The 14,072-nt window shown below is 41.7% G+C and overlaps 1 pseudogene; it reads right to left on the bottom strand.

The window, feature by feature from the left end:
* Nucleotides 1-1,188: 1,188 nt before the first annotated feature.
* On the bottom strand, nucleotides 1,189-3,301 carry LOC102140670 (macrophage-expressed gene 1 protein-like; annotated as a pseudogene).
* Nucleotides 3,302-14,072: the final 10,771 nt, after the last annotated feature.

Below are 14,072 nucleotides of genomic sequence, written 5' to 3'. Positions count from 1 at the left end.
GAAAAAAAGAGGAAGGGTCCATAACTGGTGTTACCTACTCTGTGTTGGTTTTAGGGAAGAAATAATACTTAGATGTGGGCTTACTTTAACTTCTTGCCTTTTTCACCCCCAGAACAATGCAAACTTATTGAAATGTGGCGTGTGTGTGTGTGTGTGTGTGTGTGTGTGTGCATATAGCAGGAAGATGGGAAGGGTAAGGACCATTATTGAAAGAGGAAGGGGTTGTACTTTGGTAACATAGAACATGAAACCATAAAATTTGGTCTATCCAAATCTACAGCTCCTTTCAATGCCCCATTTATGATGAGCGAAGAGGAAGGAATCAGGTAGTTGGTTGTGGGTAAGAATTTCAGTTTCTCCTGAGCACCAGAATCTTTTTCAGTTTTTGTCTGTCTTTCCTTACTCCTTGTCTACAAACTCTCCCTTCCCCGTTGACCCACTAATAGAAGCTTATATGTTAAAATATTTTCGGAGGACTTCATGACACTAGTCAGAAGTCCAAGAGTGGTCTGGTCTAAGGAAGACTTCATGGGGCAGCTGGAAAAAAGTGGAATTGGCTCAGGCAACATCTTTCTTTTCAGATGCTGTTTAGATGACACGGAGGAGATAACACAGTCTGTCAACAGGGAGGCCTAAAAGTTAAAAAGCAGTGGCCAAGCAGGACTTGTGTCTTCTCAGGGTTTTGCCAGGCTCTAGTAGCATGAAATCCAGACATCTTTAAAGGTGGGGGAGGGGGGGAGAGAGAGAGAGACAGGTGCCTTTAAGCAGACATTTTTATAGCACACACGTTGGAAACCACTGCAGACTTCAGAGTAAATGCATAGCTTCCAAATCCAAATGTTAACATTCCCCTCCTCTGTTTTTACACAAATGCCTTCAGGTGAAGAAGTGACACACATTGGGAAAGGGCACCTGCTTCCTATTTTAGTCCCAGAATGACTTTTGCTTCAAGAGTCCCAACTGTTCCCGCTCCCCAACCCCACCCTTGTTCAAGTAGCAATATGAATTTCCTGGCCCAGAGACCTAAACAAGAAGTCACAAATTTCTATATGATTTTGGTTGCACTTGTCATTTCAATACTTAGGAAAACAGAAGTAATCAGAAATGACCACACTGCTTGGAGATGAGAGAAACCCTATTCAGGGAGAGATTTAAGATTTAATGCTCTTGGTCAGGGGTGTCTCCAGTTGCTGCAGTGCCTGAAACCAAACTCTGCCTCTTTCAAAATGCCCAGTATCCCCTCTTCTTGAAATTCCTGGTGCCATAGATGGCCAGGGTGATGACGACAGCCAGAATGGTGGTGGCCCCCACTGTGATACCAGCTGTAGTCCCTCCTGACAGACCACCACCATCCCCATGGATGGCATTCATGGTGCTGTGCAGCTCTATCGGCTCTCCCAGCCTCCACTGGTGGGTCTGGGAATCTTTAAGCCAGGATCTCACATTCTCAGAACTGGTCACTATGACAGCGTTGGTGTCAGCCTCACTCATAAGGGGTGGCTGGGTGAAAGGCAGGAGACTAGCAGGAGGAAGGAACTTTTCTGTAAAGAGCCTGGCCTTGACGCAGTAGGACACTTGACATCCATCGCTGATGAGGGCTAGGTGCTGGCTGAAGCCCCTTGGCCACTTTTTCAGGGAAGGTGCCCCTAAATCTTTGGATATGCCTGGATCCACCAGGGGGTTCCCAACTGTGCAGCTGAAGAACCCACCAAAAGGGACCGCAAACCTGCTTCCCAACTCATAGTCCTGAGAAACGCAGACCTTGAGGTTTTCAAAGAGTCTCAGGGGAAAGTAGCCGGCTGGGCATGACTGCGCATTTGTCATGGGGTTTATGCTGTTGCTGCTGAAGAGGCCTCCGAAAAGCAATCCTGAGTTCTCAGGTACTTGGCTACTGGCCACACACCAAAAAGCCCTGAATTCATCCTTTGCCACCTGGAACACATCTTCACACACAGTCTTGCAGAAGACAAGAAGGGTGCACTTCTTACAACACTCCAGATGGTTGTAACCCTCCTCACGAGTCTCGGATAGCAGACACACTGGGCAGTAGCCAGAGGGGCAGGAGAAATCGCCAGTGAGTGGATTCTTCTGCTCCAACTTTTGGCAGAGGAGGACATCCCTACTCCCTGAGAGCTGAGTGCATTCCTGATAAACCCCACCGAAAGAGAAGTTGGTCATTTTCCCCTCGCAGGAGCCATCATCTGTGTTGGCCTGAAAATTGAAGTTGGGAGAATTGAGATCTGTGCAGCTAGGGTAGGTGTTGAATGTGTAATAGCGCTTCACAGCAGTTTCCACCGTCTTTGACACCTTCCTCACCAGGGGGCCTGGCAAGTCAGGCAGCATGTTGGGGTTGACGAAGAAATGCAGTGGCAGGCCAGAGCGGTTGATGGCCACCAGGTGGTTGGGGGTTGGCCACCTGTTGCCAGGCCTGGAGGGTGATGCCTGGGTGAAAAGGAATCCCTCCGCACCCCCTCTGCACCCTGGAGTTGGTTCGGTTTGAGAGGTAGCCCTTGGTAAGGACATTCTGTGAGATATAGCTTTCCTCAAATTTGAAGTTCACGGTGTTTTGGAAGGCAAGTCCAGCAGAGGCGGTCACGGCACTACGACTGCTCTGGCTGTCTTGGAGAAAGGAGGTCTTGATGTGGTCCTCCTGAATAAGAGCAGCCCCAGCGCCCACACTGGTGATGACGTGGGTGCCATAGTTGAGGACCAGGAGTTCTGCCAGGTAGGTGGCCGTCCTCGTCTGGTTGTTCTCTAGACGGTCAGAGATGTCAAGGGGCTCCTTCCTGAAACCTGAGCTTAGCTCTAAAGTTGGGTTGATTTTGACTGTGTAGATGAGGTTTCTTACCTGAACTCAAGTAGTTATAGCTTGGTCCTTCACTTGAAGGGTTTTCATTCTCTGGAACTCAGCAGAGAACTTGCCGTTGACTTTGGAATAAAGAGAGAGATCTGTGTTGATGGAGTAGGAAGTGCTGCTCTGGTAATTAACCTAAGATTCCAGGATTTCTGAGTTCATCTCCAGGTTGCTCTGTTTCTGGGGAATGGTGAAGATTTCATCAGGGGTGATATACTGTCCATCCTCAGTTGTCCTGCAGTTGGTGTAAGTCAAGTCCATCACCCATCCCATATCCACATTCTGCAGATTGTCCCAGCCCCGCTCCAGGTAGGACTTCCAGGACAGGCAGTTTCAAGGCATCCTTGCATTTTTGAAATCAACTTCATCTGTCTCTCCCAAAGGCTTGCCTGATGTAGCCCATGCTGCCACTGTCCAGAAAAAGATGGCAGCCCTGAAACTGTTCATGGCTCAGACAGCCCCAGCCACACAGGAGCCTACACAGTGGCCAGCAAGCTTCAGGCAAACTAAATGGAGAAAAAGAAAGCAGCTGTGGAAACAGTTCTCCAAAATTCAACAGTTTTCCAAAAGCTACCAGTTTCTCTTTAAGCTAATCTAATTGCAAAATAAGGAAATGAGAGTTGGTTGGAATATAAAAGTCTATCAGGACTTTGAAAAATTTATGCCATGCTACACATGCAAACACAGCCCTACTTTCCCAAGAGTTAACTATCCTAATTTTCCCCCAGCCCTGGCTGGTCACTCTGCTGCAGGGGTGTGCACTTAGAAAAAGTGTGACCCCACACCCTACTGCTTCTGCCACCAGAAAGTTTGTCTTTTCTTTTTTCTCACTCTCTTAGACTTGATGTTTTACAATTTCCCTGATTGCTGTTTCCTGGGACTCCAATTCCAGTTTCCTTTTACTGGAAACACAGAGACGAATGACAACATCATCCTTACTGAAACACCCTGCCTCCACCATACCCATGCAAGCTGTAAGTCAAGGCCAACCTGGTTTCCCATTTTCCTGGGGGTAGAGGCTGTTTCCACAAAAGAAAGGAGTGAAACTCTTGGACACTTGTCCTGTAGGTTTCATTGTTATAAGCCCTAATAGTTCTGTCTTCGGGGATGACATTATCTGGGGCAGAGCTGACAAGGCCTGAAAAGGATTCTGTTAAAATATGCTGAAAAACCCCAGTTTGCATTGTCCTAAGCATTCAGAGTGAGAGCGAGGGGCCCCCATACTGACCTGTTTTCTCTCAGGTAGAAATATTCAAGACAAAACCACATTATTATCTAGATTTTGATTATCGATGGCAGACAGGGGCCAAGGAACATATGTGTATGTGTACACACATTTATATAGCCCCTGTGTGTGTGCATTTTGCATGAAATTGGTGCCTGTTATACCTTTAATTTTTCATTCCATTGCTAAGTGTGTGTGTTCAGTTTAGGTGCATAAAAAGAATGTGGCTCTTCATTACTCAGTATTTTTCAAATCAAAACCACAATGAGATACCATCTCACACCAGTTAGAATGGCAATCATTAAAAAATCAGGAAACAACAGGTGCTAGAGAGGATGTGGAGAAATAGGAACACTTTTACACTGTTGGTGAGACTGTAAACTAGTTCAACCATTATGGAAAACAGTGTGGTGATTCCTCAAGGATCTAGAACTAGAAATCCCATTTGACCCAGCCATCCCATCACTGGGTGTAGACCCAAAGGATTGCAAATCATGCTGCTATACAGACACATGCACACGTATGTTTATTGCAGCACTATTTACAATAGCAAAGACTTAGAATCAACCCAAATGTCCATCAGTGACAGCCTGGATTAAGAAAATGTGGCATATATACACCATGGAATACTATGCAGCCATGAAAAATTCTGAGTTCGTGTCCTTTGTAAGGACATGGCTGCAGCTGGAAACCATCATTCTCAGCAAACTATTGCAAGAACAGAAAACCAAATACTGCTTGTTCTCACTCATAGGTGGGAATTGAACAATGAGATCACTTGGACACAGGAAGGGGATCATCACACACTGGGTCCTATTGCGGGAAGGGTCAGGGGAGGGATAGCATTAGGAGACATACCTAATGTAAATGACGAATTAATGGGTGCAGCACACCAACATGGCACATGTATACATATGTAACAAACCTGCACATTGTGTACATGTACCCTAGAACTTAAAGTATAATAAATAAAAAAAGCAACAATTCATTTGCTACATCATTAGAAGAATATAATTTCATACATGTCTTCTCATATGCCAATGCAAACTCTATTAGAGACCCTAATTTAAAACAATGTTTCCAGGCCCATTGATCTGGTGCCAGGATTGATTGAGACCCAACTCTGTTAATTCTTTAGGACAATTAGGCTGTGTCTTAGTACACTTAATGATAGCCGGGGACTCCAGGGAAGTTAATGAAGCTCCCAATTGCATCCTTAGCATTCCCAAAATTATACCATGTACCAGATGCGGTGCTGAGACTGAAAAAGTCAGGTTGCAATTCACAGGTATCACTACACCATCACCTGTATGCATCCTGGAAGGAAGATTCCAAGGAATTGAATTCCTCTGATGGTCATTGATGCAACTAAGAAGTGTTTTTAGAAAGAATGAGGCTAGTTGCCTAGCTTACAAGGCTCAGTTTCACTAGTTATTATAAAAACCATGATGGTGTTCTGTAAATCCAGAAATACTGCATTCTGAGTCTTTTTTTTCTCCAAGACAGGGTCTCGCTTATTTCCTAGGCATGGTCCCACTATGATCATGGTCCCATGATCAGCATGGGAGTTTTGACCTGCTCTATTTCCAACATGGTTCTTTTTACCCCTGCTTGGGCAACCTGGTGGTCTGCTCCAGGAAGGTCACCATAGTGATGCTGAACTTAGTGCAGACCCCCGATTGGCATAGCACACTACAGCCCAGAACTCCCGGACTCAAGTTATCCTCTTGCCTCAGCCTCCAGAGAAGCTGGGACTACAGGCACGAGATACTATGCCCATCCATTCTGAGTGTATTTGTGCCACGGTTATCATGCTTCTGGGAGTTGGCACCAGCTAGCCAAGAGGGATTAATTTATGAACCAGTGCCCAGTCTATATTTGGCTAGAGAACCAAATTTTGCATAAGATCTTCTGGTTAATTTATAAATCAGTTAGTTATAAATATATTCCTCAGCAGCATGATCCCAGAATTAGAAAAATGAGAGTTGAATGTCCTTGAGTACTTCCAATAAATCTGTTGAAATATGTACACATTTCTCTTCAAACTATTTCTGGGATTGTTCATCAAAATTAGAATACTCTCTCACTTACACCACTTTGGAGGGAAGCTGACAATTTGTCACCCTCTCCTTTCTCTTTAGTAGATCCTGATGAGCCTTCACTCTCCTGAAATGAAAATACAAGCAAGGTTAATAAAAATAATTCTATATTCTGGTGTTCCTATTTCTCCAGATGTCCTGTCACTGTAATTTTTATTTCTTCTACAGCCTTTGACTTCATTTTATTACAGAAATAAAGGAAAATAGCTACAAGAACCAAAAAGAGCAAAATTACATTGTATTCATAAAACAAAATATTTTACAGCCACCACAATTATTTCAAACAATTTTAATAGCATGAGAGATTCTTATGCCATATTGTTACTGAAAAGCGGTGCTGATCCAGATCCCAAGGGAGGATTCTTGGATCTTAGGCAAGAAAGAATTCAGAGTGGGTCCATAGAATAAAGTGAAAGCAAGTTTATTAGAGAAGTAAAGAAACAAAAGAATGGCTCCTCCATAGGCAGAGCAGAGGTATGTGCTGCTTGACTAAGAATACTTGTCGTTATTTCTTGATTATATGCTAATCAAGGGTTGGATTATTCATTAGTTTTCCAGGAAGAGGTTGGGCAATTCCCAGAACTGAGGGTTCTTCCCGTTTTTAGACCATAAAGGTAACTTCCTGACAACAAATGCCACGGCATTTGTATAAACTGTCATGGTACTGGTGGGAGTGTCATTTAGCATGCTAATGCATTATAATTAACATATAATAAGCAGTAAGGATGACCAGAGGTCACTGTCATTGCCATCTCAATTTTGATGGGTTTTCACCAGCTTCTTTACTGCTTGCTGGTTTTTTGGTTTCTTTTTTGTTTGTTTCCTTGCTTTTTGAGACAGTCTCTGGTTCTGTTGCCCAGGCTAGAGTGCAGTGGCACAATGTCAGCTCACTGCATCCTCTGCCTCCTGAGTTCAAGCAATTCTCCTGCCCCAGTCACCTGAGTAGCTGGGACTCCTGGCACACACTACCACATCCAGCTACTTTTTGTATTTTTAGTAGAGACAGGGTTTCACTATGTTGGCCATGGTTGGTCTTGAACTCCTGGCCTCAAGTGATCTGCCCACCTCAGTCTCCCAAGGTGCTGGGATTACAGGTGTGACCCATGGTGCCCAGTCGACTGCATGCGGTTTTATGAGCAAGGTCTTATGACCTGTATCTTGTGCCAACTTCCTCTCATCCTGTGACTTAGAATATCTAACCTACGGGGAATGCAGTCCAGCAGGTCTCAGTCTTATTTTAGCCAACTCCTAGTGAAGATGAAGTTGCTCTGGTTCAAACACCTCTGATGTATTTTCTCCATCCCTTTTATAAGAGAACCCTTAATCCTAAGGGTTGTAGAGGGATGAAGATCTATCCTCTGTAATTTTTCATGCTGAATAGGGGCCAAGATATTTCTACCTAACTATTACGGTCTCTTGTATTCAGGGTAGAAAGGAGCTCAGTAGGAAAGCACCAGTATGGTGAGGGCCATTCATAACTGACAAAAGGTGATATCTGGAAAATTAATAAGTATTCAATTTATGAGGACATTTCAGTAAGCTTATTGTGCATTCCTACACTAAGAGTACAACAGCAAATATGATCCACAACCATAAAGCAAAATAAGTAAAATTATCCCAAGCAAACTAAATAAGATGGCTTTCAATGAAATGGGCAACTGTTGGAACAAAAGTGATATGGGGTTGCTAGCTGATTCCAATATGTGTCCAGAACTAGAATATTGGTCTAGGTTTTTGTGTTACATATCCCTCTTGTTTTTTCTGAGCTACAGCCAGAGACCACTGGTTGGTTCACAAGAATAAACATAGTCATTATAAATTGCAGGAAAAAAACCTCAAAAACAACTGATGAGAGAATATAATAGCAGGTGTACCATCATTTTTGAAACATCATTTTTTCTCTCTCCAGTCTCCCATTTTTACTAATGATAAATTATGGTAAGACTAATTTCCTTATTATACTTGGCCTGATTATTTATATAAAGTGCAGCAAAAATAATTAGTTTTCACATAGGCTTTTAAAATTGGCTTTGATGGAACTCTGCTCCATAAGGAACATCAGAAAAGACCTTTTTTAAGGCAAGCTCAACCATGGGTTTGTATACCCAAATACCTATGAGTTGAGCAAATTCCTCTCCTCTTGAGGTCCCAAGGTAACTTGGGGCTCCCGGGCCTGTCAGAAAGTGACATTCTTTACTTACCACAGGTTAGGAATCCTGTACAAGAACTGTGTAGACAAGATATGAGGCCAGTTTTCAAATTTGATTCCTTAAAGGAAAGCACTTTATTTCAGTCAAAGCTTTGGTAAAATAACCAGTTTCTCTAATTGTGTCCTCTTGCAAAAGAAAACAGATTCTTACTGCACTTATGCAAATAAGTATACTGCCATAAGTTAAGAATACTCATAAATAGTTTCAAAATCCTGGAGAAATCAGGTAGAGAGAAACAAATATGCTCCCAATTTTTTATAAGAGTATACTTTACTCAATTGTTAAAAACTGTGAATAACTTAATAGAAAAGTTTTCTTGGTTCTGAAAAACAAAACAAAGGATCAGCAATGTCTTACACAAAGTCAAAAAGATTACTTCACTCTTCTATTAGTTCATTCCATGTGGTTGACTCCTGTTCTGCTTAATATCAAGAACATTTCAGCTCTCCATGAGTTCTGAAAATTTTTTACTCTATTTTAATATCAGAAACCTGCATTGAAAAGCACCTGTCAAAGTCCTATAGCTGATTAAAAACCACCTTTTAAAGAAGATTAAATCAAGACAGCAATTGTCCATGGATGACAAAATGCCTTAGGGCAGCCTCTGTTAAAACTACAATTAACTAGGAATTTTGGTTTCTTCTGTGGCATATAACAATTTTTATTTGATTTGATTTTTATTTAGTTAATTATGTATGCATGTATGTAAGTATGTATTTATTTATTATTGAGATGGAGTCTTCCTCTGTTGCTCAGGCTGGCTGGAGTGTAGTGGGGTGATCTCAGCTCAAAGCAACCTCCACCTCAGCCTCCTAAGTAGCTAGGATTACAGGCATGCAGCATCTATGCCCAGCTAATTGTTTTTGTATTGTTAGTAGAAACAGGGTTTCACCATGTTGGCAAGGCTGGCTTCAAACTCCTGACCTCAAGTTATTCACTCACCTTGACCTCCCAAAGTGCTGAATTAAATGCATGAACCACCATGCCTTATCACAAGAATTTTATGTAACAATTAGAATTATTACTGATAATGTACATTAAGTCATATCAGAATTATAGGCATTTCCTATAATTTTGGAACATGTACCAATAACATATTTATACAAATACAGCCCAAAGAGAGCCAAACACCACTTCAAATTTGACAATGCTTCTGTATGATTTTTACACCAAATAAGCCAAATTCCACCTTTACATTAGTGTACTATTAATGTTAAACCCAATTCTTAATAAAACCTTACAGATAAATCTAGCCAATTTTAATCAGTTTGACCATAAGATTCTCATAAACCTTTTATAACCCTTTATAAATTTTTGTTAAAGAGCAGAGCAGTGCTCGAAGAAAAACTGTTATGATTTTATTTCAACATTTAATTTAGGGGAAAACTGAATGATATCCCTTTAACTTTAGCCAATATGTTCACACAGAATTGTTTTCACAAGATTAATTTTTTACAAACCTTCCACAACTTGCTCAAACCCTTAGTTTTATCTTATCTGACTTAAAACAATCCTATAACCTAATCTAGGCAAAAAAAAATTACATTCCCATGACTTCTTATATAATCTTCAGCAAAAACACATGTCACTTTTCCTACACACATTTACTGTAAAACTGTTTCTTCAGTAAGTCTCAGTTACATGTTACAATGTTAACTCTTAGCAACTTTTACTTTTGGTGAAAAACCTAGTTAGTAAGCAATTTTGATTATGTTGCACAATTTTCAAAAATCAAAGAAGCAGTTTATGACCTTAAAGCATTTAGTAAACCTAATATCTGACCTGCTTAACTTAGAACAAATGTCTACATTTTTGAAGATATTTTTATTTTACCAACAATCTTTAGAACTGTCTTTATTTCCTAAAGATTACTTAAGTCACATGAACTAAAAGGCATTACAATTTTTATTTTTCTGATAAAATATTTGATTTAAACATTTATTATTTTTAAGCCAATTAATCAAAGCTCTTCCATATCACACACACAACATATAAAAATATACAGACAGAAGATCCAGTACTTGTAAGATTTTTCATTTGCCAGTTTCTTAATTGGATTATTGGCTTCAGGGCAGAGAGCCCATGGAGGAACAGGGTCAAGAAAGCATGCAGGCTATACAGCCTAATTAGCAGGCACAGCTGGAAGGCAAAACAGATCCCCTACATTTGTGTCTCATTTTTATACCAGATCCTAGATCTCCAAAATAGAAATGATATGGAACAAGACATTGCTATGATTTTGCTGTGCATTTTATTGCAAAGCAATCTAAAGCCAATCAGCCCATTCTGTGACTAGCCCATCCCCCAATGGGAGTCTTAGCTCTCCATGCATGGGTGAGGACATCTCCATACCTTCAAAGTGGCCAAGAGCATGCTTCTCTAATCCAAACATGCAAAGAGTCACACATTCTCCCATAACTGCCATTAGATATCCCCCAAAGTATATTTTCTACCTAGTTATTACACACCAAAGCTCTCATAATGTGAAGTAATTTCTGATACTTGCCCACAACAGTCAAAAATGTCAGATAACGCAATGCAAAACAGAACAGAGCCTTAGATTTTGAAAGGAATCTATCCACTTCCAATTCCTGGGGTTTCACGAGAAAAACAAGGGCTTTTCCCAAAATGGGGTCTGTGTTTCCTCCTGTTTTTCCCAAGGAGTCCCAGGCTTGAATATTCACTTTTAATTAAGCCAACTTTTAAGCATAACATCCTTAAAAAAAAAAAAAAAAAAAAAAGTCCTTTTAAATCTCTTATTATTTGACTTTAGCCAGGCCAAACAGCCAACACTTCTTTTGAACTTTACCAAACATAACCTCCCATGTAACCTCACAGGTGCTCAGAGAAAGGAAAATTCAAGACGGTTGGTGGAGGGGAGGAGAATTAACACATGGTAAAGGTCACACAGATATCAAACCAGAAGGAACTCATTCCCTGTGCCAGAAATTGAACCCTGGCAGCCATTGTAAAATGGCAGTGCCTTAGTTGCTGAGCTATAGCACTGGGCAGTTCCCGTTACCCTTCCCAGAAGAAGCTTAGAGGCAGCCAATTTTAAGCTTCCAAAGGCTTTTAAGTGCTCAAGATAATTTTTAGGGCTAGCTGATATGAACCCTCAAATTCCTGTTCCCTGGATGTTAGAGACTAGTTGAAAATTCTACCATGTGGTTATAGGGTCCAGCTCCCAGAGACATAAAACAAGATGAGAGGGAAACTTCATCCAGTTTTTTTTCCAAGGACCTGCAATGAAGTTTGTAACTGACCAGTTTGCTAGGCTGGTTTGAACAGCAGGCTTATGGGGTCCTAGCCTGACATTCAATCCTGAGGTACCCCTCTTTATGACAGAATGATACAGAAAGACAAATTTATAGCACAACGTATATCAGATTTGCTACAGCTTAAGACTAACTTCACAAATATTTTGTCCCATTAATCAAACCTTCACAGAGCAGATAGACAGCAACTTTTGCCATTCATTCAATCTGTTTGCACAGATAGGGGAAATGGAAGGGAGAAAAGTGTTGCCTGCAGCAGAGTGGGAAAGGTGAGGAGCTCAGGGAGGCCAGAGAAAGACCCACCCATTGCAGTGACACTGTAAAGTTGAGGTGGCCACTTGTCAGTCTCAAAAGATATTTTCCAGCAGTCCCATCAGCTCTCAAGTTTCCCCTTTTAGGGAGAAAAAGCTCTTCATGTCCCATGGTCCTGTACATGCCTAATGCTATCACCCATAACCATCAGCAAAGAGTTCAAGGCAGAATAATCCAAAGAGAATAATGGTTAACATCCCGTAGTGCCAAACCTGTTCTTAGCGCAGAGGGACTTTACTGAAAGGGAGCCTGTAACTCCTAAATCTTAGGAAGGACTCTAACCTTTCGAAGTTGGGCCTTGAACCCAAGCTTGGTCAAGCGTGTTTGCCTTTTATTAAGAGGGGCCTTTAACCTGCCTGTCTTAGGAGAGACTCTAACTCCTCTAAAGTTGGCCTCTAACCAAATTCCATTCTCTACCTGGATACCCCACAACTTACCCAAAGTCAGCCAATCGGTGCTGCAGTCTATTTCCTTTGGGACAGGGGTCTCCTTAGTATCATGCCTTCATGATCACCGGAAAGCTGTTACTGGAAAACGGTCCTGATCCAGACACCAAGAGAGGGTTCTCGGATCTTGAACAAGAAAGAATTCAGGGTGAGTTCATAGAGTAAAGTGTAAGCAAGTTTATTAAAGAAGTAAATAAACAAAAGAATGGCTAACCCATAAGCAAAGCAGATGCATGTGCTGTTTGACTAAGGATACTTATTTTTATTTCTTGATTATATGCTAAACAAGGGGTGGGTTATTCCTGAGTTTTCCAGGAAAGGAGTGGGCACTTCCCAGAACTGAGGGTTCCTCTGCTTTTCAGACTTGTAGGGTAATATTCTGACATTGCCATGGCATTTGTAAACTGTCATGGTACTGGTGGAAATATCTTTTAGGATGCTAATGCACTATAATTAGCATATAATGGGAAGTGGGGATGACCAGAGGTCACTCTTGTTGCCATCTTGGTTTTGGTGGGTTTTGGCCAGTTTCTTTACTGCATGCTGTTTTATCAGCAAGATCTTTATGACCCGTATCTTATGCCAACCTCCTATATCATCCTGTGACTTACAATACCTAACCTACTAGGAATGCAGCCCAGCAGGTCTCAGCCTTATTTTATCCAGCCCCTATTCAAGATGGAGTCACTCTGGTTCAAATGCCTCTGACAATGATGTTATGAAAAAAGCATGCTGTGTATTCAGCATGACCCCAACTATGTACATAACTAGAGAGAGGTACACCAATGCATAGACAGTAATTACATCTGGTTGGGAGTGTTTGAAATGCTTGTTCCCAGTGCCATAAAGAAATAGCACTTGAACATAAATTTAATTTCCTCAGCAAGGCCATTTTTTTTAACTTTCTGCAGAAAGGGTACTCTCGTGGAGTGCTATTTCTTTACAGCACCAGGGAACAAGCATTTCAAACAATTTGGTGGCAATCCGTATGGGGATACATTCTCCTCTGGGGGCAGTCTCCAGTCCTCTCTCATGAGGGAGTGTGCTCCTCTGCCTCATTGCAGTGGCCTCAGAGATAAGGACTCGAGACCCACCTGGTGTGATGAATAAACCCAGACTCTCAGCATTTGCAGAAAAAAAAAAACAAAAAACTTGCCTAGCGACCTGGACTAAAGGATCCTCACATATCATGTGAACCAGGAAACTCTGTGCACAGACTGAGGAAAAAAACACCAAGAGACTCAGTAAGGTATTTCCTTGGTGGTTGGGACTAAGGAAAAAGCCACAGGGCAGTAAAGCATTCCTTGGTTAGGACATACCAAGGAGAGAGAGACCGCAAGGGCAATAAAGCATTCGTTGGTCTGACTAGGGAAAGAAAGCTGCAGCGGGCACTGAAGTATTCCTTAGTCAGAATGTCTTGGAGGTTAAAAAGAGGTGAGAAATTCCTATTGTTGGGGGGCTTGAACCTCAAAAAGAGGTAAGAAATCCCCATGGTGGGAGTTGAACCTCAAAAAGAGGTAAGAAATCCCCATGGTAGGAGGTTGAACTTCACACGAACCTCCGATAGTAAAAAAAAAAAAAAAAAAAATTCAAAACTCCCCTGTCCCCTCTTCTTGGGGAAAGAAAAAGGCTAAGCTCCTCTCCTTCTGGT

Source organism: Macaca fascicularis, chromosome 14 (genome assembly GCF_037993035.2).
Source record: "Macaca fascicularis isolate 582-1 chromosome 14, T2T-MFA8v1.1".
In the NCBI taxonomy this organism is placed as follows: Eukaryota; Metazoa; Chordata; class Mammalia; order Primates; family Cercopithecidae; genus Macaca; species Macaca fascicularis.
The sequence above is the reverse complement of the archived record's forward strand: the minus strand, read 5'-3'. Positions and strand labels throughout refer to the sequence as shown.